This window comes from Sphaerodactylus townsendi, linkage group LG11, assembly GCF_021028975.2.
Source record: "Sphaerodactylus townsendi isolate TG3544 linkage group LG11, MPM_Stown_v2.3, whole genome shotgun sequence".
NCBI classification, from domain to species: Eukaryota; Metazoa; Chordata; class Lepidosauria; order Squamata; family Sphaerodactylidae; genus Sphaerodactylus; species Sphaerodactylus townsendi.
Window position 1 is genome coordinate 66,212,931 of NC_059435.1, and position 23,889 is coordinate 66,236,819.

The 23,889-nt window shown below is 43.2% G+C and overlaps 1 protein-coding gene across 6 annotated transcripts in view; it reads right to left on the reverse strand.

The window, feature by feature from the left end:
• The window catches only part of ZMYND11 (zinc finger MYND-type containing 11), a 109,795-nt gene that overhangs the window by 65,365 nt on the left and 20,541 nt on the right, over positions 1-23,889 (reverse strand). The window contains exon 1 of one of the 6 annotated variants that reach the window (XM_048511145.1): positions 16,335-16,565. The exons of the other annotated variants lie outside the window; for them this stretch is intronic. The gene's annotated coding sequence lies outside the window, so the exon portion shown is untranslated. Of the gene's footprint in view, positions 1-16,334; positions 16,566-23,889 lie in introns of those variants that run through there. 6 annotated transcript variants of the gene reach the window in all.

The window sequence follows — 23,889 nt, forward strand, 5'->3', positions numbered from 1 at the left end:
GTTGCTACAGCTATTAACTGTTCACTTACAGCTATTGCTGTTAATTTGTTATTGTAGAGGGTGAGCCAGCATGCTGTAGTGGTTAAGAGCAGGTGTACTCTAATCTGGAGAACTGGGTTTGATTCCCTGCTCTGCCACTTGAGCTGTGGAGGCTTATCTGGTGAACCAGATTAGCTTGTGCATTACAACACATGCCAGCTGGGTGACCTTGGGCTAGTCACAGCTCTTCGGAGCTCTCTGTGCCCCACCCACCTCAAAGGGTGTTTGTTTGGGGGGGAGGGAAAGAAGTTTGTAAGCCCCTTTGAGTGTCCTTGCAGGAGAGAAAAGGGGGATCTTCTTCTTCTTCTACATAGAGTACCGATCACAGGAATGGAGATGATAACTTCTACGCTACTTATGCAATACTATATAAAAAGCACAAAATCCTGAGTTATAGAATAAAGTGGTTTATATATCCAAATACTACCTTTACAGAATCCTTTCAGTTCAAGAGAGATTGTTTGGTAGGGGGAAAAGGGAAGAGTTTTAATCATCATGCAAATAATTTGCTTCCAAGGTGTGACCGAAAAAAAGTGAATGGAGGATCCTTCCTCTCAGTGGATGAATTTTAGTGGGGAAGCACCTTCTCCGCTTAATCAGAGGCAAGTGAAACCAGCATATATAATAAGGCAACAGGACTCAGCCCATTAACATCTCTGTAATGCAGTGTTACTGGTTTACAAATCTGGGTCTATGTTGCACAACTGGAACAATACAAGACTTCTCCATCTGGTTGCATAAACTTTGATCCAGTTTCAAAATCCATCTGTTGTAATACGAATTAATCAGAGCTGTTTTACTGGTAATCAGAAAGGGCCTCAGCACTGTGTGGTTTCGTCCAACAGTCTCTTAATGGCAGGTTAAAGCTCTTGAAGGTCTAACATGTACAGATAATTTTTAACTGTTGTTTTATAGCAGAGTGTGTCTTTTTAAAATGTTATAATGTCCACAAGCTGACATACATTAAATATGCAACAAACCGGCTTGGAAAGTAATAAAGAGGTCCGTCTGGATAATTTAAATGTGTATGGCAGGCAGAAGGCGGCACCGCAGAGCTTTATGTATTTTCATTATTTATATGCCACCTTTGTCAAAAGACCCAGTGCAACTATGAGAAGCAAGATTAGTAGATTTTGCTTTTAAAACATACCAAACAGTACTGAGAACACCAAGGAAGCTCAATCCAAAATAAATTCAACCTCCCGTTATTTCTGCCAAACTATGTTCACCATTTCAACAAAATGTACTGTATTCACCCGATTCAACAAAATACCCTCTGGAGCAATCTGTTTGACACACTCTTCTAAAGATCCAACCAACAGGCTTGCGATGCAGCCTCTAGAAGGCAATTCCACAGTGATGACACAGGAGCAGAGAAGACCAGAGAAGGTTAAGGAACAAATATACAAAAGAAATAAAATCTCATAAATATAACATTATGTCTTATTATAACTTTGCTTCTCCATCTTTACATGTTCGACTTGGTTTGTGTGTTGGTTGCAGATTTACCACCACCCATTCTCCTTTTGGGTGTGTAGCAATAGAGAAGGCCACATTTCTAACAAAGGCAAACTGAACAAAGAAGGGATAATCAATAGGAAGTATCAGGCAGATATAAGATAGACGAATCGGTTCGTATCAGGAAAGGCTCCGAGTTCATGACAGGTTTTAAAGGCAAAAAACTCCAAAAGAAAGCAGCATTTTGAATTGAACCTGGAAACAAACTCGTAATCGGTCCAATTGTTTCAATACGAATTCATATTGATTCTCCTCCGATAGCTGATTGGCCAGCCAGACTTATTTTTCACCAGTGGAAGCTTCTGTATTATCGGCAGGGGCAGGGGGAGGGGTCAGAGATGTACAGCCTCAAGATGGGTCTTGAGGCTGGAAGTTTTGTATTGCTGGAAAGCTGCCAGAATTGACTCATCCAAGACTCGTGAACATTTGATGCAGAGTGTGCTAACTGAGCAGGTCTATGTGGAAAATTTAAAAGTATAAGCTAGCAAGCCAACATGAGAACGATGTTATCTCCTAACTGCTACTCTGTTGCCCCTAATATAAGACATCCCCGAAAAATAAGACATAGTAGAGGTTTTGCTGAAGTGTGAAATATAAGGCATCCCTCGAAAGTAAGACATAGCAAAGTTTTTGTTTGGAAGAATGCCCGACGAACAGAGCACAGGAAAAATAAGACATCCCCTGAAAATAAGACATAACACATCTTTGGGAGCAAAAATTAATATGAGACACTGTCTTATATTCGGGGAAACACGGTATTTCTTGTAAAAGATTCCCCCTACACCAGCGGTGGCGAACCTATGGCACGCGTGCCAGAGGGGGCACTCAGAGCCCTCTCTGTGGGCACGCACGCCATTGTCCCAGTTTGGGCATTTGACAGTGACGTAGCACCAAGGGCAGGGGGGGTATGCGACGCACTGAGTGCATGCCCCTGTGAGGGCGTGGCAAGGAGGTTCCGGGTTAGGGTTAGGTTTAGGGCATGGCATTCCAGGGCAGGACGGGGCCAGACAAGGGTGTGGCAGGGGCGCGGGGTGCACACACGCCCCAGGCACAGTTCCCCCTCCCTCTGCCCCTGGCACTCGGTCTCTAAAAGGCTCGCCATCACTGCCCTACACTGTTTTATTTGAGTGCTGTTCAGCAGGCTTTTTCAAACCTGCCAATAAACCTTCCACTTCTCAGATTCCGCTCAAACAAACTGTAGTAATTTATATTCACACAGAATTAGCGGGAAAGACTCATGGATGGTGACCGTAGCATATTGCTAAGTGGAAATTTTAAAAAGGACCTGGTTTGGGGAGTCCATGAATTCCCAACTAGGCTTCTTCAGGAAGAGCAGGTAGAATGCTTATCAATTAATACATTGCCAGGGTTTTAAAAATACTTTCTACTTCTTCTGAAATACTCTACAACAAAGCCTCTGTATTTTAAAAACTTCTGTTCTAGCGACACGAAGGCCAAGAATTTGTGGGAATGTAAATGTCAAAATCTCTCAGCACAGCTAGCTCTTTACATCAATCTTCTGTATAGCAGCTCCCCTTGCCAAACCCCCTATTATTTTTTTAAACTCAGAATTAAAAAAAATGGTTTGTGGTTTGTCGCTAGCTGCAGATGGAAAGGAAATACACAGAAAACCACGGCTGTGAGGACACGACTGTATCCTAGGCAAGCATGATTCAGCTCACTGAAGAAAAGTTTAAACATGTGCATAAATATATAGTTGAAATCATTCTTGATAGGACCACAGGTATAAAGGATCATAGTTAAACAGCCATGTGGAACTATCAAAAACAATGATTTCTGAGCTATTTGCTAAAATTGTCCCAAAACTACTGTATCAATTTTGCTCTGTCACTTTTCAAAGATGCAGCGTGCAAACGCCTGAACGCATTCTGCGGTTTACATTTCAACAAGGGACGGGAAACACGTGACATGCTCCCTTGGGCTTTTCTCAGGGTTCTCTAGCAAACACCAAACAAACAAAACAAAATATATTTAAAAATCTTGCTATCTTTCAAGGAAATGCTGGCTTAAGTCGTAAAAGTCAAGTACAGAATTTATGCACTTTATTTTCTCTCTGTTACAATCTCTACTCGTACATTACATGCATGTTTGCAACTACAGAACAAAGAAGAGTGGTGGGGAAACAGAACGGCAACAGAAAAGCAGAAAAGGGATTTTTAAAATGTCCTTAATACTGCGGGCCCTATCTTATTCAAAGGCCCCTTAGGTGACTTTTAGCTTGTAAAACAACCCATGGAGATTCTAATCATGAGGCTACAGCTGCTTGGGTTGGAAGACTTGAACAGTGGCAGAACAGAACAAAGTTACTGCCATTTTTTGTGTTCCTCTAACTTGCACACTTGTAGTGGCAAAGCAGTTGTGACAGACACCATGCCATGGCTGACAGATCTTCACTCCACAAAAATGAGCTTCTCGCTTTCAGGTTTCAGCTTCTTTCAGCATTTTTCAAATTTCTCACTGTCAAGTAGTCAGCTACTGAGACTGAAGTGAAAAGAAATCCAGTCGGGTGGTAGTAAATCCCCAGTTTAAAGTCTGCCAGGCAGAACACAATTATTAGTGAGAATGGGTATGGTTTCCTGCAGTAAATTTGTAACTTCTTGGTCAGCTGAAAAGCAAATGTTGAAGAAGAAGAAGAAGAAGAGTTTGGATTTATATCCCCCCTTTCTCTCCTGCAGGAGACTCAAAGGGGCTTACAATCTCCTTGCCCTTCCCCCCTCACAACAAACACCCTGTGAGGTAGGTGGGGCTGAGAGAGCTCCGAGAAGCTGTGACTAGCCCAAGGTCACCCAGCTGGCGTGTGTGGGAGTGTACAGGCTAATCTGAATTCCCCAGATAAGCCTCCACAGCTCAGGCGGCAAAGCTGGGAATCAAACCCGGTTCCTCCAGATTAGATACACGAGCTCTTAACCTCCTACGCCACAATACCTGTAAACAAATGACTGAAGGCTACTGATGAGAGTTCAGGTTTCTAGCATCATTGTCCCAAAATTATAAGAACTTTTCAGCATGTATTCTGCCCCCATGTTTAGGGGGATGCTGATCCTAGAAATCCCATTAAGGGATGAATTCCCAATGTGTACCATGCTGCACTGTATGATGACATTCGAAAAGCAGTAATAGCAAATGCCATTAAATGCATTCCTGGGTAGGAAGAGGATTTCATCTGCAAGATCAAGAGCATGGATTGAAAGAGGCCACAGTAGCAGCTGATTATGGTGTCATGTGAGCTTCACATTGTCAAGGTACACTGTATAAGGCAATTCTTTCTTGAAGTTAGCATGTCCAAAGTATCATAGATCATGAACATTTTAGTATTTTAGTATTTAGTATTTAGTATCAGCAAACACAGGGTTTCCTCTCATGAAAAACATCAAAGGTTAAGGTTTTCTCTCATGTCTTCTGGCCGATATCTTAAAACCCACAGAGAACAAAAGCAGCTTTTCTAGTTTGCTCTGGCTGCTCATTAGATCCACAAAAACAACCATAGCTGTTAAGCCAGATTCTTTTTTTTTCCCCAAGGACAAACATTCCACAACCCAGTAAGGGCAACAAGAAGTTTCACATTTCAGCCATTTTCATAAAATCCACAGGTTACGTTACAGCAGTCATCATGCAAAAGGCTTGAGAGCTTGAGGAACGGGGGGAACAAAATGGCTGACTTTATAGGAAGAAATAAAATGGCTCGTCGTCAGGAGCAAGTTTTTGACGTCGACAATTAAAAAGATCCTCTTCAAACAAAAACAAAAAAACACCCCAGCAGCCTGCTTACAAAACACAAATCTTTTTCACACACAGCGATTCTAAATTCTGCTGTTTTCAACAACAGAGGGGGGAATTATGCCAGTACTTCCTAACCGATTTGGAAAGTGGCTGAAATTGACTGGGAGGCAGAAAGAAAGAAGACATTGGGGTGGTAGGGGTTTTAATTTGTAGGCTGGAGGCGTTCTTAGTAAAACAGATTGGATGCCTGATGGGATTATTGTGTACAACAGGGGTCTTCAAACTACAGCCCTCCAGATGTTCATGGACTACAATTCCCATCAGCCCTGTCATTGAGCCATGCTGGCAGGGGTTGATGGAAATTGTAGTCCGTGAACATCTGGAGGGCCGTAGTTTGAAGACCCCTGGTGTACAAGAACAATTCCCTCAATAAAAATGACAGTTAGCATGTGGAATGCTGAAATGGCCTCCAAATGGAGTACAATGGGGCCTCTAAATCAGCGCACTTTGCCTGCCCTGTCACGGAACACTCGAGGCCCCCGTTTTTCTAACTGAAACAGATTGAAATAAGAGGATTTCCAAATGCTGAGAATATTTCTGAATCATTTATTTATACAGTACTAATTTGCGTGAAACGAGTTCATAATCTTTGTTTGCCCTCACCCAATCATCCCTTGAACTATGTCCCAATTATTCCCATTTCACAGAGTCAGAGACTGACTCCACGCAACCCGGCAGCCCCATCTGCAAGCCGGGCACCAGGCAGTGGTGCTGAAATGGAACAATGATGGGGAAAAAACAGAGCAGGCCCTTACAATACAGTAGACCCTGACTTATTATCTCAGCAGAAACATCACTGAACGAGGGTTTTACTTGCAACAGACAGCTGCCCAGAACACTGTGTTTATGCACTCCGGGCTTAATCTAGCTGCAGCTGCTGTCACCAATTGCCTCACAGTCCTCCATTTGCTTCGCTTGCATCATTAAATTCTTAGAAGGATTAGATCAAACATGGCTGCATCATTTCAAAGCTCAAAAGAGTTTTAATTAAAGTGTAACCAATAGCGTCTGCAGACGTCGCATCCAAAAAGTCTGGCCACAAGGTCTGCTGACAGGTCACAGGAAAGCACAGGATCTGGCGGTAAAGTTCTGCACCGGTAGAAAAAGAATTGCCTTCTCCCCTTGAACAGGCCTTTGCGGCTGACCTTTCTGCCTGGAACTAAAGCAGAAGCTGCTACTGGCATTGCTACCGCGGGTTTAGAACTGTGAGCCTCGAACTGTTCTAAGCTTTAAGTAAGAGGATGGCATTAAGGGCCACATACCCCATCCTAAGGAGAACGTAGTGGGTGTCACAGGCATTCAGCACCAATGAAAAATTTCGAAAGGGGGAGGGTCAAGTTACCCAGCTCCAATCTGTTTACCCCGCATAGAAGCCCAAACCTACTTGCTGGGTCAGGTAAATCCGCAGTTGTGGTCCTTCTGTTTTCACTTTCAAGGACATACCTGCCATTAGGTCGCAAATGACTTATGGTCCCCATTGACAGCAAGGGGTTTTCAAGGCAACCGAGAAACAGATATTGTTTGCCATTGTTTTCAACTGCAGAGTCTTCCTTGGTGGTCAAGTACTGACCCTGCTTAGCTTCTGAGATCTGAACAAATTGGAATATATCATGCTGCTTCTCTTCCCCAAGGATTATCTATAGATATCTATAGGTACAGGGGAAAAAATCTCAAACCATGCGATGCCAGGCCTTTCTGGCCCGTGAGGCAAAACGAGGCAGCAACCCCAGGAAGCATAAACTCAATTGTTTTCACACACACGCATATATGAGTGTGTACATATTTATATATAGGGGTGTACATATTATTTAGAAAGTGTGGGGCACTTCTTGGATTTTCTTGGGTAACTGAGGCCAGCAATTCTCAGATTGAGGTCTGCGAAAGTACTCTAGCAGGGAACAGGTTGCATTTACCTGCAACCGATGTTCATCGAGTGCCATACGTGAAGGCACGCATTGGGGCTGCACATGAGCAGGCCTGCTGTAGAAAGATATTTTTCCTAATTTAAAATTCCACTGGGGCGCTGAACCCTCCCTTGGAGATGTCGCAAACGTTTCCTGACCAAACGGTCACAGGGTTCGAGTGAAGAGCGCCCCTTCCCTCAGTTCTGTTTGGGGTGCTGCAAGCACTCGAAAAGGAGTGCTCACAGAGGGGCGGGTGAGAGGTAACGTGGGCCTGCACAGAAGACACTCGATGAACAGAAGTTACAGCTAAGAACAATCCTTTAACTTTGGCCCTCTGGGCAGTCTCACACTGGCATTTTAGCAAGCTACTCACCAAGGAGGTGGGAAGAGCTCTCAGAACCATCTCCCTGGAACACAGACATTGTTGTGGGTATGGAAGCCTCCATGAGGCCTATATACCGGGGATCGGGCGGTATATAAATTTAAGAAATAAATAAATAAAAATAAATAAAATAAAAAGGGGGTGTTTTGCATGTGGTGACTGCCATCGTCTGAGAACCGCTGCCTTAGAACGCGTCAGCAAAAATGCATTGGATTGTAAGTCTGTCAGCAGTTGACTGTCTAGCCCCCATAAAGAATAAATACAATTTTACTCTTCTTAAATGAGCCTGACCCAAAAGATAGTGTAACTGGTCGTGTAAAATGCGTACTTGCAAGATGGAAATGGAAATAAATTGATACAAGATGTTGGTTGGGCAAGATGTCGTTGGGAGACGGAGAAGTGTAATATCCGGGAAAATACAATTGCATAACCCTGCTATATACTGTGTGTTCTATTATCGCAACGCCCGAACGGGGTGTCACCATCCATGTTCTTTGTTGTGTTTATTTTTCTAAAAAATGGCAGTATAGAAGCCAGAAGAAGTACACTTTCTACTAAACTATTGTGGGGTTTTTTTTTCAGATTTGCTTTTTAATTTTAAAGAAATGGGTTCTAAAGGACAGGAAATAACATTTGGAAAACAGCAGCTGCAATTTCCTGATAGCAGTTTACCAGAGGACGTTACAAATATTATCTCTCTCTACCAAATAACCACTGAACACTGTTTTGTCGGCATCTTGATGATACTGATCTTCACCAGCAATTCACAATATTCCTTTTTCCTCCAGCAAATAAAATAAATATAAAAATGGTAACACTTGAATATCTTAATTGAGGCTCTGTTACAGTGCAATCCACTGGGGAGGGGGGGGGGTTTTCCACTGCGCCACCTCTTAAGGGGTTTCAAGTGGGGCAGGGAGCTTATAAAACAAAAAACTCTCCAGTTGCCTTGAAATCCCCCATTGATGCCTAATGGGCTATGCCATACTAAAATGTGGTATAAAGATGTGGTGGCGTTCCTGGGCCAAAAGTCCTGTGGAAGTGCACTAAAGTTGGCTCTGCTCCCAAGAACGCCCCCGGATTGTCCCCACACAGCTTCCAGGATTAGGTGCCGGACAGTTGCAGGGAACCCTGCCACCACTATAACACCCCCTCTGCCTCTTATGCTGGCGGAGTAGGCATCTGCGTTGGCGCAACCTGGCACGGCTTCCAGGACTCCATTTGCCTCCCTTTCCCCATGGACTGCACAGTTATGGAACAACCCAAAAATAAAGGCGAGCAGTTCCAAATTCCTAGCAAAGGCTTAATGTTTTCTCCATTATTTGCAATTATAGTTTATATTAGAAGACAAACAATAAACGGAGCTTTTCATTTAAGAAAAAGCAGTAACTAAAACCGCTTACAGCTCCAAACTTGGGGGGGGGGGGGGGGGGAGAGAGAGAGAATTATTCACCTGCTGCTAATAACTGGGCAACAGTCAAAATGAAACTGCTTTCCTCTGCAGCGTTTTATTGGCAGTTGATGGCAAGGTATCTATAATAAAACAAGCTGAAGGTAATAAGAGGCATTTTTACAGTGGAAAAATAATAATTCCTTTATCCATGAATTCATGCTCTTCATGAACTGACTCTTTATTGTTTGGAATGCAACGACAATGGCCGTCCCCTCATCTCCCTATTTCTTTTGCAGGCAGTTCTATTTGGGGTGAATTGCAGAGAAACCCCTTAGACAACGTGGAAGGCAGATTTATAGCAAGGAATAAAACGTAACAGGCAACAGGGGTCTTTGAAATTAGATCTCTACGTTTGGGGTTTAAAACGTCCCACCTCCTTTCGTTTGCAAGACTTCAATTAATTTGGGTTTTTTCAGCTATACCACAAATTGGAAGAACCCAAGACAGCCAAACACCCAGAATGCAGCTTGCCCAGCCAGACAGGGGCTGGGGCTCAAACCAAAACATATATCAGAAGCTGTTCCTGCAAGCAGATTATATGATTGACAAAACGGGCAAACCACCGGGAAACACAAGGTTTGAATACAGATTTCTCTGCCTCTCATTCTTCACCCTTCCTCTAAAAAGTCCAGGCTGGCTTACCTGCTTCTTACTTCAGTTTTTACAACTCTGTCAAGTACGTTGAAAGCAACTCATCAGGATCAACTACCATATATACTCGAGTATAAGTCGACCCGAATATAAGTAATCAATTTCGCAACAGAGTGAAGATCTGAACCCGGGACTCCCCAGAACTAGCAGGATACCACCCAGTATTGATGTTCCATACTAGGAGGCTGATCTTGGGGTTTTTTTCTCGACTAGAAGAAGAAGAAGAAGGCTAGGCTAAATGCTTTCCCCTCTGTTGTTCTGGCAGGTTAAATTCCAAAAAGTCTCCTACTTGGATACACTGTGCGCGTGTGTTGTGCTGGCAAACAGCTCCTCCCTATGAATTAATGTCCTCCAAAATGTCCTAACGTTGACAGTATTGCTCGGGTCTCGCAAATTGAGGGCTGTGGCTTCCTTTAGAGTAGTGTACGCAGTGGCGCAGTGGTTAAGAGCAGGTGCATCCTAATCTGGAGGAACCGGGGTTGATTCCCCGCTCTGTTGCTTGAGCTGAGGAGGCTTATCTGGGGAATTCAGATTAGCCTGTGCACTCCAACCCATGCCAGCTGGGTGACCTTGGGCTAGTCCAGGGGTCTGCAACCTGTGGCTCTCCAGATGTTCATGGACTACAAATCCAATTGGCAATGCTGGCAGGGGCTGATGGGATTTGTAGTCCATGAGCATCTAGAGAGTCGCAGTTTGCAGATCCCTGGGCTAGTCACAGCTTTTCAGAGCTCTCTCAGCCCCACCCACCTCAGAGGGTGTTTGTTGTTTGGGGGGGGGGGAGGAAAAGGAGATTGTAAGCCCTTTTGAGTCTCCTACAGGAGAGAAAGGGGGGATATAAATCCAAACTCCTCCTCCTCCTCTTCTTCTTCACTTAAACTGATAGATCGTATCCTCTGTTCAGCGGATGGGCCTAGACATTTTTGAGTGGTGTGATTACAAGATTGTTTTGAGATGGCCTGTCATTGGTGTCTCTTTTTTTGCTTGTTTTAATGTTGTGCTATTTTAAATGGTATCCCTTAAGGCATATTGTGAGTCCTCTTGAAATTCTTTTTATAGTAAACATAACTAAAAACACCATCAGTCAGTCACTGAGTCGCTTGACATCTTTTTCCGCCATGTTCCCTCTTGAGGATTGAGTCCAAATCTTAGAACATGTGCTCAAATGCCCAGAGCACCAAAAAAATCCTACTGTATGCTCACCCCTGTACCCCAACCATTCTATTTTTGGTCCATGTGTTAAATTTTAATTGTAAACTGCTTTGGGAGCCAAACTTGGCCGCAACATGAACATATTAAATAAATCTTTGTTCTCACAAAATTGATATGATGCCACAGTCCAAATATTAGTTTTTTTCTTTATACACACTTTTTATTAGCTCTACAGTACAATTTCTTTAATAATGTTCTCACAGACATAATGAGATACTTTCTAACTAAGACCAAGATTTTACAGCTTCTGGGAAGATAAACAAACCACTAAAATAAGACAGAAGACAATATATTTTAAAAAAAACTGCATAAAGAGAATAGGACAAATACATTTCCACAAAGCCAGACAAGGATAAGCAACAGACTAGTGGAGGCTATCACAATAGCTGAAGTTTGCTTAATATGGGGCCACAGGTCCTTTTCAGACCTTCAAAACTAATCAAGTATTTGAGACTGTCCCTGATGTCCCTGTGACCCACTCCCTTCATTCAATGAAAAGTCTAAATAGAGTCTTCTGTATAAAAGCCCTGTCACTGAAATTATGACCCAGAACCAGGGTAGTATCAGTGGTTAGGGGCTGGACAAGAATCTGGGACAGAAAAGTTCCAATCCCCAGTATTCAGCAGGAAGCCAACTTCTCCCGTGACCTCCCGTTCTGCAATTTTTACTACCTTCAAGATTTGCTAAGATGCACAAAATTTAGGGGTGGGGGGAAATGAGCAGAAGTTCAGGTGATTTCCATTCTGTCAACCCTAAGATGTCATCTCGAGTTGCAGGGAAAATGACAGAAACTAGCTTTTCCCCTTCTCTCTCTTTTGGAAAGCAGCAATTAAAAGCATTGCTTCTGACCCTACCCAGCTTGGATGGGAAAGAAGAGCTCTCCCTTCTGCAACTTCACTGTCAGCTATTTCGCTGGGGTCAGAGTGGACAAAAAAGACTTGCAACCAATCCAGGAAAACTGATTTACTGGCTTCTCCTCTCCCCCACGCCTTCAACTGTTTTGCCGAGGGAGGAAGAGAAGAACCCGACTCTCAGCTGACCCCTCCCTCCATCAGGCAGCTGCAAACTTGTCTGGCAGCCATTCAATTAGGTTGAAGCAATCCAAGTTAGTTCACAGTTCAGTTGTGAGTGCTGAACAAGGCAAGTTCGTCCATTGGACAGATTCGCTGACAAATCTGTGGCATCTCTACTGGAAAGAAATTCAGGACAACAGGTTTCTAGGAAGTTATCCTGTGCTTTTAACTAATATGTGGTATAAATCAAGAGGCACCTGTTCTCTTCCAACATTTTCAGGACACTGCTTGCTTACATCATTGAGGGATAAGTACACGACAGCTAAAAATAACTTTAAAATAATGTTTAAATCACCTGGGGCGAATCCCACCTGTAGTAGTTGCTAGAGGCATTCTTATAGTTGTTGCTGTTTGTAACTGGAAATTACACAATAGCGTACTTTCATTTTGCTGTTTCAGCAGCATCCAATGGTGTCCAAATGAATTTTCACCTGAAAATAAGTGGGGAAAGTCCAAATATGGTGAGGGACCATAGTTCAGTGGTCCCAAACTCAGACTTTGGCATCTCCAATTAAAATGTCCTCTGGCAAAGGTGGTTGGAACAGCCTATAAATATGCTCTTGGACAGCCACAGCCGAAATAGAGCATGCAGCCTAGACGGGCCTGAAGGCTGACAGCACCCCTTATGTCCCACATAGGCCACTACGCTCGGCGGTGGCGGAATTACTGGTGACCCCTAGCCCCGCGACGATGCGGCTGGCCTCGACCCGGGCCAGGGCCTTTACGGCTCTGGCCCCTGCCTGGTGGAATGCTCTACCTCCATCAGTCCGGGCCCTGCGGGATCTTGGTGAGTTCCGCAGGGCCTGTAAGACAGAACTATTCCACCGGGCCTTTGGAGAAGCTGGCTGCGGCTCTACTGCCCCCCACTGAAATTGGAACTGTAACTGAGGCTGCCAATTTTCATCCTGTCATCTTGGTCGGGCCTGCTGTGATTCCATCTGGGCCCGCCTGTTCCCTCCCTTTTTTCTTCTTATCTTTCTCTTTCCTTGCTTTTTAGCCTTAGGAACGGGCGCCTGTTTGAACTGTTTGAACTCTTTTAAACTGTTTGAATTGTTTTAAATTGTATGTAACTGCTGCTGGAGTTTTAATATGTTTAAGTTATGTCGTTTGAGTTGCTGTTGACAACAGCCATGTTGTGAGCCGCCTCGAGCCCTCTGGGGAAGAGGTGGCCTAGAAATCTAAAATCTAAAAATAAATAAATAAATAAATAAATAAATAAATAAATAAATAAATAAATAAATAAATAAATATGTTGGTTCTGCTAAATTCTACCTTGCTTGCCTTCTGCTGACCAACAGTGCAGAATATACTACAATAATGTTTTTTTTAAGTGCATTAAGCAACAGAGGTTCAATGAATGCCGATGAATTTAATATAGAAAATGCTGAGCAGGTATGAATAGTGTACTGATTACTGTATTCAAACTAGATACTCAAAGACATTATACAGTAAAATTCAATGGCAATGAACCCAGTGACCAGGATCCTGTTTCCTTCTCTTCCCAGTTATCCTCCCCCCTCCCCACCACAACTCCCCCTCAATCTGGCATGGTGGCACAAGCTGTTTTTAAAGTTTTCCAAACTTCAAGAACAGTTTGATGATGCTCACGGAGAACACAACTCAACAGAAAAGAAGAAACATCTCCAGCTTGGAAAAAGGCCTGCACTGCAAACAGATCTGGCTAACTTGCTTCTATAGTTTGCAGCCAAAGATTGGGGGAGGCAGGGAATAAACTAAATATTCATCACCACAAAAGAAATTCCATATAGAATTTTTTTAATGGAAAAACAATGGGTTAAAAATGGTTAACCAAAATTCATTGATTTCACCATCAAAATTAAAGAACTTCTGATTTTTTAAAATGTCATCTGCACTTTTACTGTGTACTCTGACCAGATGTCAGCAAAGAACAGATTATGAATGACAAAATTCGGGGTGGGGCTACATCTAAAGCTCCATGAAGCCAGCAGGAAATGAACTTTGATATAGTGACTCAATAGAAGCACTGTAGTTATTTGAACAGTGGAAGCTTCTTCCCTGTGAGATAAAATCTGACATGCTTCTGGTATGCCATTCTAAAAAATTAAATAAAAATTACAAGCAGATTATATTATGGTTATATTTATTCCATTCAAAAGCAGAAAGTCAGGCTTTTTGGCCCTGGGCAAAATACAAATGGATGGATGACTCTCCTTGCACTGCACCTGAAGGAAGTTCACAGAATCACTAAGGTGGACAAATGACACCAGCACCAACCAACTTATGTCCTATCGCCGTGGTGACGAACCAATTGGCCATGATGGAAGGGGCTTATGGGAATTGTAGTCCATAACATCTGGAGTGCCAAAGGTTCGCCACCACTGTTGACATGTGGGGGGAAATACCACATTCTTCAATCTTGTTTCAACAAAAAGGGATTTTATTCCTTGATTAATAGAACAGACATCTGGAATGTTTCAAAACAGGCAGAAGTAATTTTCTTCGTGATCATGGGATGAAATTTACAGTATGTTGTGAAATAATTTAAAAAAAACACAGGAAAAAGTTACATTCGAAAAACAGCCTTAACAGTTTTAATAGTTTTACATGTGCGGATGATTCCAAATATTTGCAGTCATTATTTTTAATGGCAAATTGCTATTACATCCATTATAAACTATTGCTATTAGGAAAAACAGCACCCTAGAGGGATGGCTTTACTGCATACTTTTTAAACTGCTACAATTTCCTAAAAGGAGATGTTAAGAGACTGGAAAGGTTGGCTGCTGTGAGACTGATAAAGCAAAATCTTTATGTGGAACTAGACCTGCAGGACTCCATCCACTAAAAACCCCTACCGAGTATCACCACAGAGGGAAGTCATTCGGATTCTCTGAAGGTGACTGAAGAGCAGTAAAGAGACATCATATGAATCTATACACCAAAACTGTACTTCGTGGAACATTATTTCCATATCAGCATTTCAATATCAAATGGAAGACGATGCCATTATACCAGGGGTAGGGAACCTGCAGCTCTCCAGATGTTCAGGAACTACAATTCCCATCAGCCCCTGTCAGCATGGCCAATTGGCCATGCTGGCAGGGGCTCATGGGAATTGTAGTTCCTGAACATCTGGAGAGCCGCAGGTTCCCTAACCCTGCATTATACAAATATCTTTTCTACCATGAGCAGTATGCCCAAATGGACACGGGGGAAAGGTCTTTCTCAACAAAGTAAAATAGCCCCCTCCCGGCCTTGGGATCGGGCGCTGCCAACAAATTGAGCTCGACCAATGGTGGTTGTGCCAATCCTGCTGTGTTTTTAAGGGTTTTAATATCACATGTATATTTTGCTTTATTTATTATGTTCTATAGTTATACACTGTTTTGTTGTACACCACCCAGAGCCCTTAGGGGGTGGGCGGTTTATTAAATTAATTAATTAATTAATTATAATACTACTAATAATAATACTAACAACAACAACAACAACAACAACAACAACAACAACAACAACAACAACAACAACAACAACAACAACGGTCAAATTCAGACGGCAGCCCTGCTGGGATCCACACGAATACTACGCCAATACATTACAACTTCCTAGGCTTCTGGGTGAGGCTCGAATTGTAATGAAGGCCAACAACCAGCTAAAGTATTGTCGAAGGCTTTCACGGCCGGAATCACTGGGGTGCTGTGTGGTTTCCGGGCTGTATGGCCGTGTTCTAGCAGCATTCTCTCCTGACGTTTCGCCTGCATCTGTGGCTGGCATCTTCAGAGGATCTGATGGATCTGAAGATGCCAGCCACAGATGCAGGTGAAACGTAAGGAGAGAATGCTGCTAGAACACGGCCATACAGCCCGGAAACCACACAGCACCCCAACCAGCTAAAGATCTGGCAGCTGTGAAATCTACCATAATAATAATAATAATAATAATAATAATAATAATAATAATAATAATAATAATAATAATAATAATAATAATAATAATAATAATAATAATAATAATAATAATACTTGCAAGCAACTGAAAAACATATGCCAGTTTGTTTCTCCTTTGCTTAAAGGTATTTAAGGCTTGGACATACCCAGAGGAGAAAATAGTGTGTATGGACTGGAAGTCTGGTATCCTTTGGCTGTTAAGAGCATAATTTGGAGCTAGGTAGAGAACTAGCATGCCCTTCACCCAGAAGCCCTCCCCCTTTTTCCTGTGTGTGTGTTTGTCTTTTGTATCCTACCTACTTTGGGTCCCCACTAGGGAGAAAAATGTTATACATAAATAAGACAAAATACTTCAAATGTTAGGCATAGTGATACCTTTTTAGCCCAGGGACTGTTGGCACATGTGTCATGACTTCAGGCCAGAACTACACAGACTCGAGGCCCACCTTGGTCACATGTCTTCTGATGCAGAGCTCCTGAGCATCAGTCCTTCCCCTTTTCTGCTACGTGAGTTTCACCGATGCCTTTGAAATTGCTGCCGTCCAGCAAAGAGCCGGCTGAAGGAAACCATTACTTTCCCACATCCCACAATGCCAAAACCCACAGCTGCTGCTACTGTCAAAAGCAAGTTATAAGCTTACATCAACGCTAAGCTTCGTATTACAAGCAAAAATTAAAAAAACCTGCTGCAGCGTGCTTGCAAATAGCACCACAGAGAAGAGGCCAGCGGTGGAAGATGTAAGGGGTGGATGTTCCTGCTTGGGAGGGAGATTTTAAACGATGCTCTGCCTCATTATCATCAAGCAGCTTTGATCTGTTGTGGATAACATTTCATCCTCTCGCCAAGTCCCAGACGGTGCTTCTGGCAACAGAGGTGGCTCCCTGAAAACAAACGTCCAGCCTTGCTGTTTTGTGCCCGACGCCCAAGGATCTGCTGCAACGTCCCAGCAAGCCGCTTCTCAAACTCTCACAAGGAGGAAGCAGCTGTTGCTTCAAAGAAGAGGAGGGAAGAGGAGGCAGAAGACAAGGGGCCTCAATCTGCCTGAAGGGGGGGGGGGGATCCGAAAACTTCTCCCCTACAGCAGCTGAAGAGAGACAAGCAGCTTATGTGTGTGTGTTTGGCTGTATGAGCCTACACGGTTGCTTGCCTCTGTGTGCAAAGGAGGGTGATAACCAGCTCTGAATATGTATTTATGGAGACTAAAGAGAGAGAAAACTGGGAAGGGAGGGAAGAGTACCAAGCTGAATGAGAGCTTGAATGCCTTTATGAGCGAGTGAGACAGACGTGAACTTTGCTAAAGCGATGGCCGCAGGCGTCAAAGAAAAAGTCATGCCGAAGAGGCATGATTCATGGCATTCTCACAGCAGGCACAGAGAAACTTGGACCGTCTGGATTCTGAACCCTGACCAAGACACGACCCTAAATACTTTTACACGGGAGCATCACGTTTATTTCAGTAGCTGCTAGTGAAGCAAACATGCAAAGGACAACCTAAATCAACTGTGGAAAGGAAAGCAGGGAAATCTGACCAGTGACAGACAGCGTTCTTAGCAAGTGTGCCGCAAAACAATGGAGGACCGTGTTTAGGCGTGATCATGTGAACAGCGCAGGTCACCCCGGCCTGGTCATCACACTGTATGAGGAATCAGATGACCATTCAAAACTGTAGCTTGTTACAGTTTTTGTGCTGAATGCTAGAGAGTTGAAAGTAACCCAGCAACATTCTTTGAAAATGCTGCTGACGGTAGGATTAAGCAACTATCTTGTCTGATTCTGGGACCCAAATGAAGTCTACAACAGACCATACACGATTTCCTGCCCCAGTCTCACTTCTGGCTTTGCAACCGGGCTCCTGCCCGAACAAACCCTCTAGACTGGCTACCACTTGAGTTTGGACTGATCCTGAAAGATGCACCGTGGTCTGCGCTAAAGGGTCCTGAGTGGTGGGGGTAAACCTGCATCCACCATCCACAAGTGCATGTATGACACTTCTACCCCAACATACATGTTCACATTGGTTCATATCGCCAGCTATGACAGTGACGATTACCTGTGGAGAGTTTGAAGCTAAGGATCTTTTCCCTCTGCAGTTAACATCAGCCGTTTGGTTCAGCTGGGGAGATATCTGTATATACCCAAAAGGTACACAACCTGCAGCTAAACTGATGTCAACAGGTGCAGTTGGGTTGTCCACGCAGGTAATTGAACAAGATTTTGGCTCTATTTTCAGATCTTCTCAGTCTTCCCTTGGCTCAAGACAACCACATTCCCATTGTGATCGGGCCAAATACATAACACCAATACGTAACACTCTACTGGGCTTATGTCAAAGTTGCAACCAGCTCTCCAAAATTACTGTATATACTGGCGTATAAGACTACTTTTGAACCCTGGGAAATCATCTGTGAAGTCTGGGGTCGTCTTATACGCCGGGTACTCTTATATGGCGAGTATATCCCAAACTCTATATTTTAACTGGAAAAGTGGGGGGGTTGTCTTATACGCCCAGTCGTCTTATACGCCGGTATATACGGGGTACCTCTTCCGGTTTATTAGAGATTTCTTTACTTTTTCTTTTCACTTAGCAAACGTCTTTTTTTCTCAAGTATCCATGTACCAAAATAAGGGTTTTTAAAATATTAATTGCGTACTACGATTATTTGTGAAACTGTGAAATACTCTTACGAAGGCATTTCATTGGATGTTTATTTGATTTTTACCCTGTTTTCTTGAAGGTGGACTGTGCAGAAATGTAAATTTTTTTTTAAAAGGCTGTGAACATTTTGACAAGGCATCATTACAAACAATACAAACTATCTTCCCGCTGGCATGCAAACAAGAACTAATGAGCCACATAACTCTGGGAAAGAAAACCCAGTCAAGATTTTAAGACTCCTAATAAAAGGAGAATTTGCTGCAATATTGGAGCAGGAAGATTTATAATGAATTCCATGGAGTCTGGATCATTGGCTTTTACTCATTATGGTTTTTAAGAAGGTAGGGAGGAACACATATTTAACCAATATATGTTCTTACTTGTTGGAAGTTAAGTTTGGATCAAAGTCAGGATCCTAAGATCAAAGACCCTCTCATCTGTTGTTGCCGTTTCAGATGCAGATGCAAAAAAATAAAATAAAATCCGAAACAGACTATCCTAGAACTCTGAATTTTCAAAAGACATTTAACTAATCCAGTGTGATGATCGCCTTTAGATATCTCTCCCTGGCCGGCAGCATAATCCAGTGTATTTTTACTTGAAAGTAAGCCATGTCAATATCAATGGGCCTACTTACTCCCACATAAATGTGACTAAGTTTACAGCATACTCTCATCTACTGAGGGAACAAGCTTGTTTTCTGCTGCTCCAGAGACCAGGATGAGGAGTAATAGGTTCAAGGTGAAGGAAAAGAGATTCCACTTAAACATCAGAAAAGACTTCCTGACAGTCAGGGCTGTTTGACAGTGGAATGCACTTCCTCGGAGTGTGGTGGAGTCTCCTTCTTTGGAGGTTTCTAAAGGGAGGTTGGATGGCCGTCTGTCAGGAGTGCTTTGATTGTCTGTTCCTGCATTGCAACAAGTTGGACTTGATGGCCCTTGGGGTCTCTTTCAACTTTATGATTCTACTGTATTTACTTTGTATACCACCTTTCTCCTCTATGAGTACCACATGCAGCTTCCACCATTCTCTTCTCTGCTGTTCTAAACTCACAGAAACCTGTGAGGTAAGTTAGGCTGCCCCAAGGTCACTTAAAAAACTAATAGAGTAATCCAATTGGGGGAAAAGTCTGCAGGCCCAGAGGCCGGTGTACCTGGGCTGGAACTTCACCGATAGTTTGCCAAAGACCCAACCTGGCCTTTGGGGTGATGGCAACGCCAAGCTTTGGGATCCGAACCAGAATTCTGGACAAAAACTGTATTTTAAATTTTTCAGTGGAAAAAAGGTTGGAAAACAAACATTTCAAAATGTAACAGTGAACACAGAAACGACGGTGCGGTTCCAATTCACAATAAAACAAGAAAGCTAAAGTCTACATACCAGAAAGACAAAAAGATACTAGATCTCTTTGGCACATGTGCAAAGTTCCAATACAGTCTTTAAGCAGAAAGGAGGCAAAAGCTTAGACATAGGGAAAGGAACATAAGTGCTAACACTGACGTAACTAATTTATGGCACAGGCTGGCCAAACCAACTGGTCATCAATTGACCAATGAGGTTACACCCTAATCAGAACATTCCTGATGATGTGAGCACATTTCTGCACCCTCCCTCTCAAACCGAAATGCACCCAACTAACTACCCAACCACTTGCAGATGGATGAAAATAATGAGAATGGTCTCATGCCTGCTAAGAAGATGGAGTAAAGTATAGTCATCTCCCATCACTGACACCTGCTTTCTACACTCTGTGAACTTATGAGAAAGAGCAAAAGGACTTTGTGTTAGGCCTTCTAGCAAACAAAATGGATCCTCTCTTGACATAGCTGACTAATGTTGGCTCCACCCCCAGCAATGCTCTGCCGCCCCCCCCCCCCCCATCTCCTGTGCAGGCCCCAGTTTCCGGGTTTTGCCACTGCGGAGCTGAGGGGCGGTCAGCCACCGATGCCAGTAAATGCTCTTTTGAAATGCTCTTTTAAAATTATATTTGCATAGGTGGGCCTTCACATGATTTTTTTTGAGGGAGGGATTGAGTTCCATCAGTGGCCACCTTAAAGTAAAATATGAAAAGGGGAGACAGAAGTACTTATTATCTTCCTGAAATGAAACCTTTTCCCTCCCTTTAGCCACAAGACCAGGATCCACCTCTCCTGCACATTATTTTGTTTCATTTATGCAATCGTTTTGCTGGCTTCATGCTACTCTGACAGATGTGACTTGCAGCGATGAATACCAAATCAGTTGTATGTCACGCAGCTAATGAAGCAGGCAAGAGTCTATGAAAGTTCATGCCATAATGTACAGCTTAGGCTGGAAGGAGCTATAAGATTCACTTGCAAAGTTCAAACTGCTTATCAAGATGGCATCCTTCCCCAAGGTGGATATTGCCCCCCAATAGTATTCCCACTGTCTCATTTGTGCTTGCGAGGGAAAGTGCAGAGATGATGTCAGCCCAACTAAGTTACATGACTCAAACCTACTTTCATTTTTAAAGTGACAGGTAAATTTTACAAAGTAGATTGTTCTGTCATTCTCTGTACCTAGAACCCTTTTCTGTTTTTTCCCCTTCCACTCTATTATTTTCCAATTCATTCGACTTCAACAGCTACAGTTGTGTTTTCAGTCTTTCTTACTTCCTTAATTTATTCCGAAACCAATTCATCTGGCTAAACGATTCTCTTGTGTGCCACGTACCCTCTGCTTCCTTGTGATAATCTTCTGAAAGCCCGCCCTTTTGTTTTTTTCACATCTAGACTACGTTCTACTTATTGGACCCGCCTACTTTGTGCAAAAGACTAAATGACTAGGGTGCAGCAAACAAGACTGCATCCCAAACGACCAACCCTTCCATGCATTTCTGTGTACATATAAATAATAGTCATAACACCCGGTTTGAAACTGCGGGAGGAATTCAGAACGGCAGACCATAATTACAACGCCTGGAGCCTGGCCAGATCACCGCGGCTGATGCTCCTGTTCCAGCAGAATCTTTGAAAGTGCGGTGATTAGTTACAACGCTTTACATAATTAAACGAGAGTATCAGCGAGTGTTCAAAGCAGAATTCAGAAATATCTGTCACCAATTTATTATCCACTAGGACTGCAAAATGTTGCCATTTTAGTGATTTATTGTTAATAGCACCATTGCAAGAGCGCAAAATGCATAAACTGAAGCCACCAATTAAATACATGAGAGAAGGGGGGGGGGGGACAAAAAAATCATTAAAAAGAAGACATCCCCCCCCCCCCGGTAATTTGGGAGTTGCTTGTAAAAAGCAGTAAATCATCAAGCATATCATATCCATTTATTCAGTACAAGTTTGGCACAATAATTACTAGGTACGGTTTTTGCTGGGTAAAATCCCAGAGAAAAACTCTCTTTAGCACCATGGGGGGGAAAGAACGGACAACCCCTTTTGTTTATTTTAAGATTCATACAATTTAGATTGAACTGCATTTTATATGTATTTGAACGTCTTTAAATCAAGGCATTACAGTCAGCTGATTGTTATTAATTTATGGCAGTACACACACACAAAATTAAATTCATTTGGCAAAGCTAAGCCATGCAATTGACACCAAACACCTCTCGTTATGCACAAGTAGCAAAGACCATTTCAGAAGCTGAAAAGCATCCCCAGCATGAAAATTGGGGGGGGGGGAGGGGGGAGTCGTAGAAGGCAGGGATGCAACCTGTCAAAAAACACCCAGAAAACAAACACACAGGAACAAAACAGGAACCCAAGCTTATCAGCTGCCTGAACCATGTTAGTTTTGTGGTTGCAGGTCATGACGACTGTGCCCATATTAGACCTTGTCTGCATGAGTTGTTTACAGTGTATCCTGCCATCAAATTGCACTTTATTTCTTTGAATTCCACACATTTTCCCACCATTTGGCTCTGGAAACATTTTCCCTTCATTTTTCCTCTGTACCCCTAAGCACTTTAAATAAGATTTTAAGAAGAAGAGTTTGGATTTATATCCTACCTTTCTCTCCTGTAAGGAGGCTCAAGGTGCCTTACAAACTCCTTTCCCTTCCTCTCCCCACAACAGACATCTTATGAGATAGGTGGGACTGAGAGAGTTCTGAGAGAACTGTGACTAGCCCGATGTCACCCAGCAGGAATGTAGGAGGGCGGAAACACATCTGGCTCACCAGATAAGCCTCTGCCACTCAGGTGGAGGAGTGGGGAATCAAGCCCAGTTCTCCAGATTAGAATCCACCTGCTCTTAACCATGCTGGTTAACTACACCATTTTACACCAGTGATGGCAAACCTTTTAGAGACCGAGTGCCAGGGGCGGAGCAAGGGGAAACTCTGCCCGGGGCACGCGTGCTCCCTGTGCCCCTGCCACGACCCCATCTGCCCCTGCCCTGCCCCGGAACGTCCCCGAAACGCTCTGAAACACCCCTGTACATCTGTGGAATGCCCTTGCCATGCCTTGCCATGCCTGGGCATGCGCCCCTGCATCGTGCACCCCTCACCCCCTTGTTGCTATGCCACTGCCAAGTGGCCAAACGGGGGGACGGCACGCGTGCTCACAAAGAGGGCTCTGAGTGCCACCTCTGGCATGCGTGCCACAGGTTCGCCACCACTGAACTACACCATGCTGGCTCTAAGAGGGGAGACAAGTAGCAACCTAAATATCACAAAGGGACATCTCTGCTGCCTGAATTTTTGCCTTCAAGCCCATCTGAAACGGACACTCTTTAGAGAATGCAGCTCAGTGAGAGCGCGTTTTGAATGGACAGGATTCTAGGCTCCATCCACACCATCTTCAGAATCTAACAGCAAAAATCTAATGACCTAATGAACAACTGCTGCAGAACTAGAATAAAAAGGCTAATAATCTGCCTTAGTATAATCACGAACTCTTTATATATCCGCAGTCAAGAACAGGGGTAGCTTTTTAAAATCCTTTTCCACGGATTTTAATAAGACATTCAAAACTGCTAAAGTTGCTACCTTCAAGAACCTTATTTCAAAACATCCCTATCCTAATCTTCTTCAGATGGCTTTTCCACCACAGATCAGGACTGAACTTTAATACTTCTAAGAATCAGAGCTTAATAAATCATTTTGACTTCAAACGTTCACAAGAATCAGAGCCAAAAAAAAAAAACATTGTGACTTCAAATGTTCATAGGGTATACATTGAATTTACCAGTTACCAGCAATTTCATGGCCACATTCGTATAGACTACAGTTAAGATCACCAGCCAAACTGGTTGTTCTTTACAATGGATTTCACAAGTCTACTGGCAAAGTAG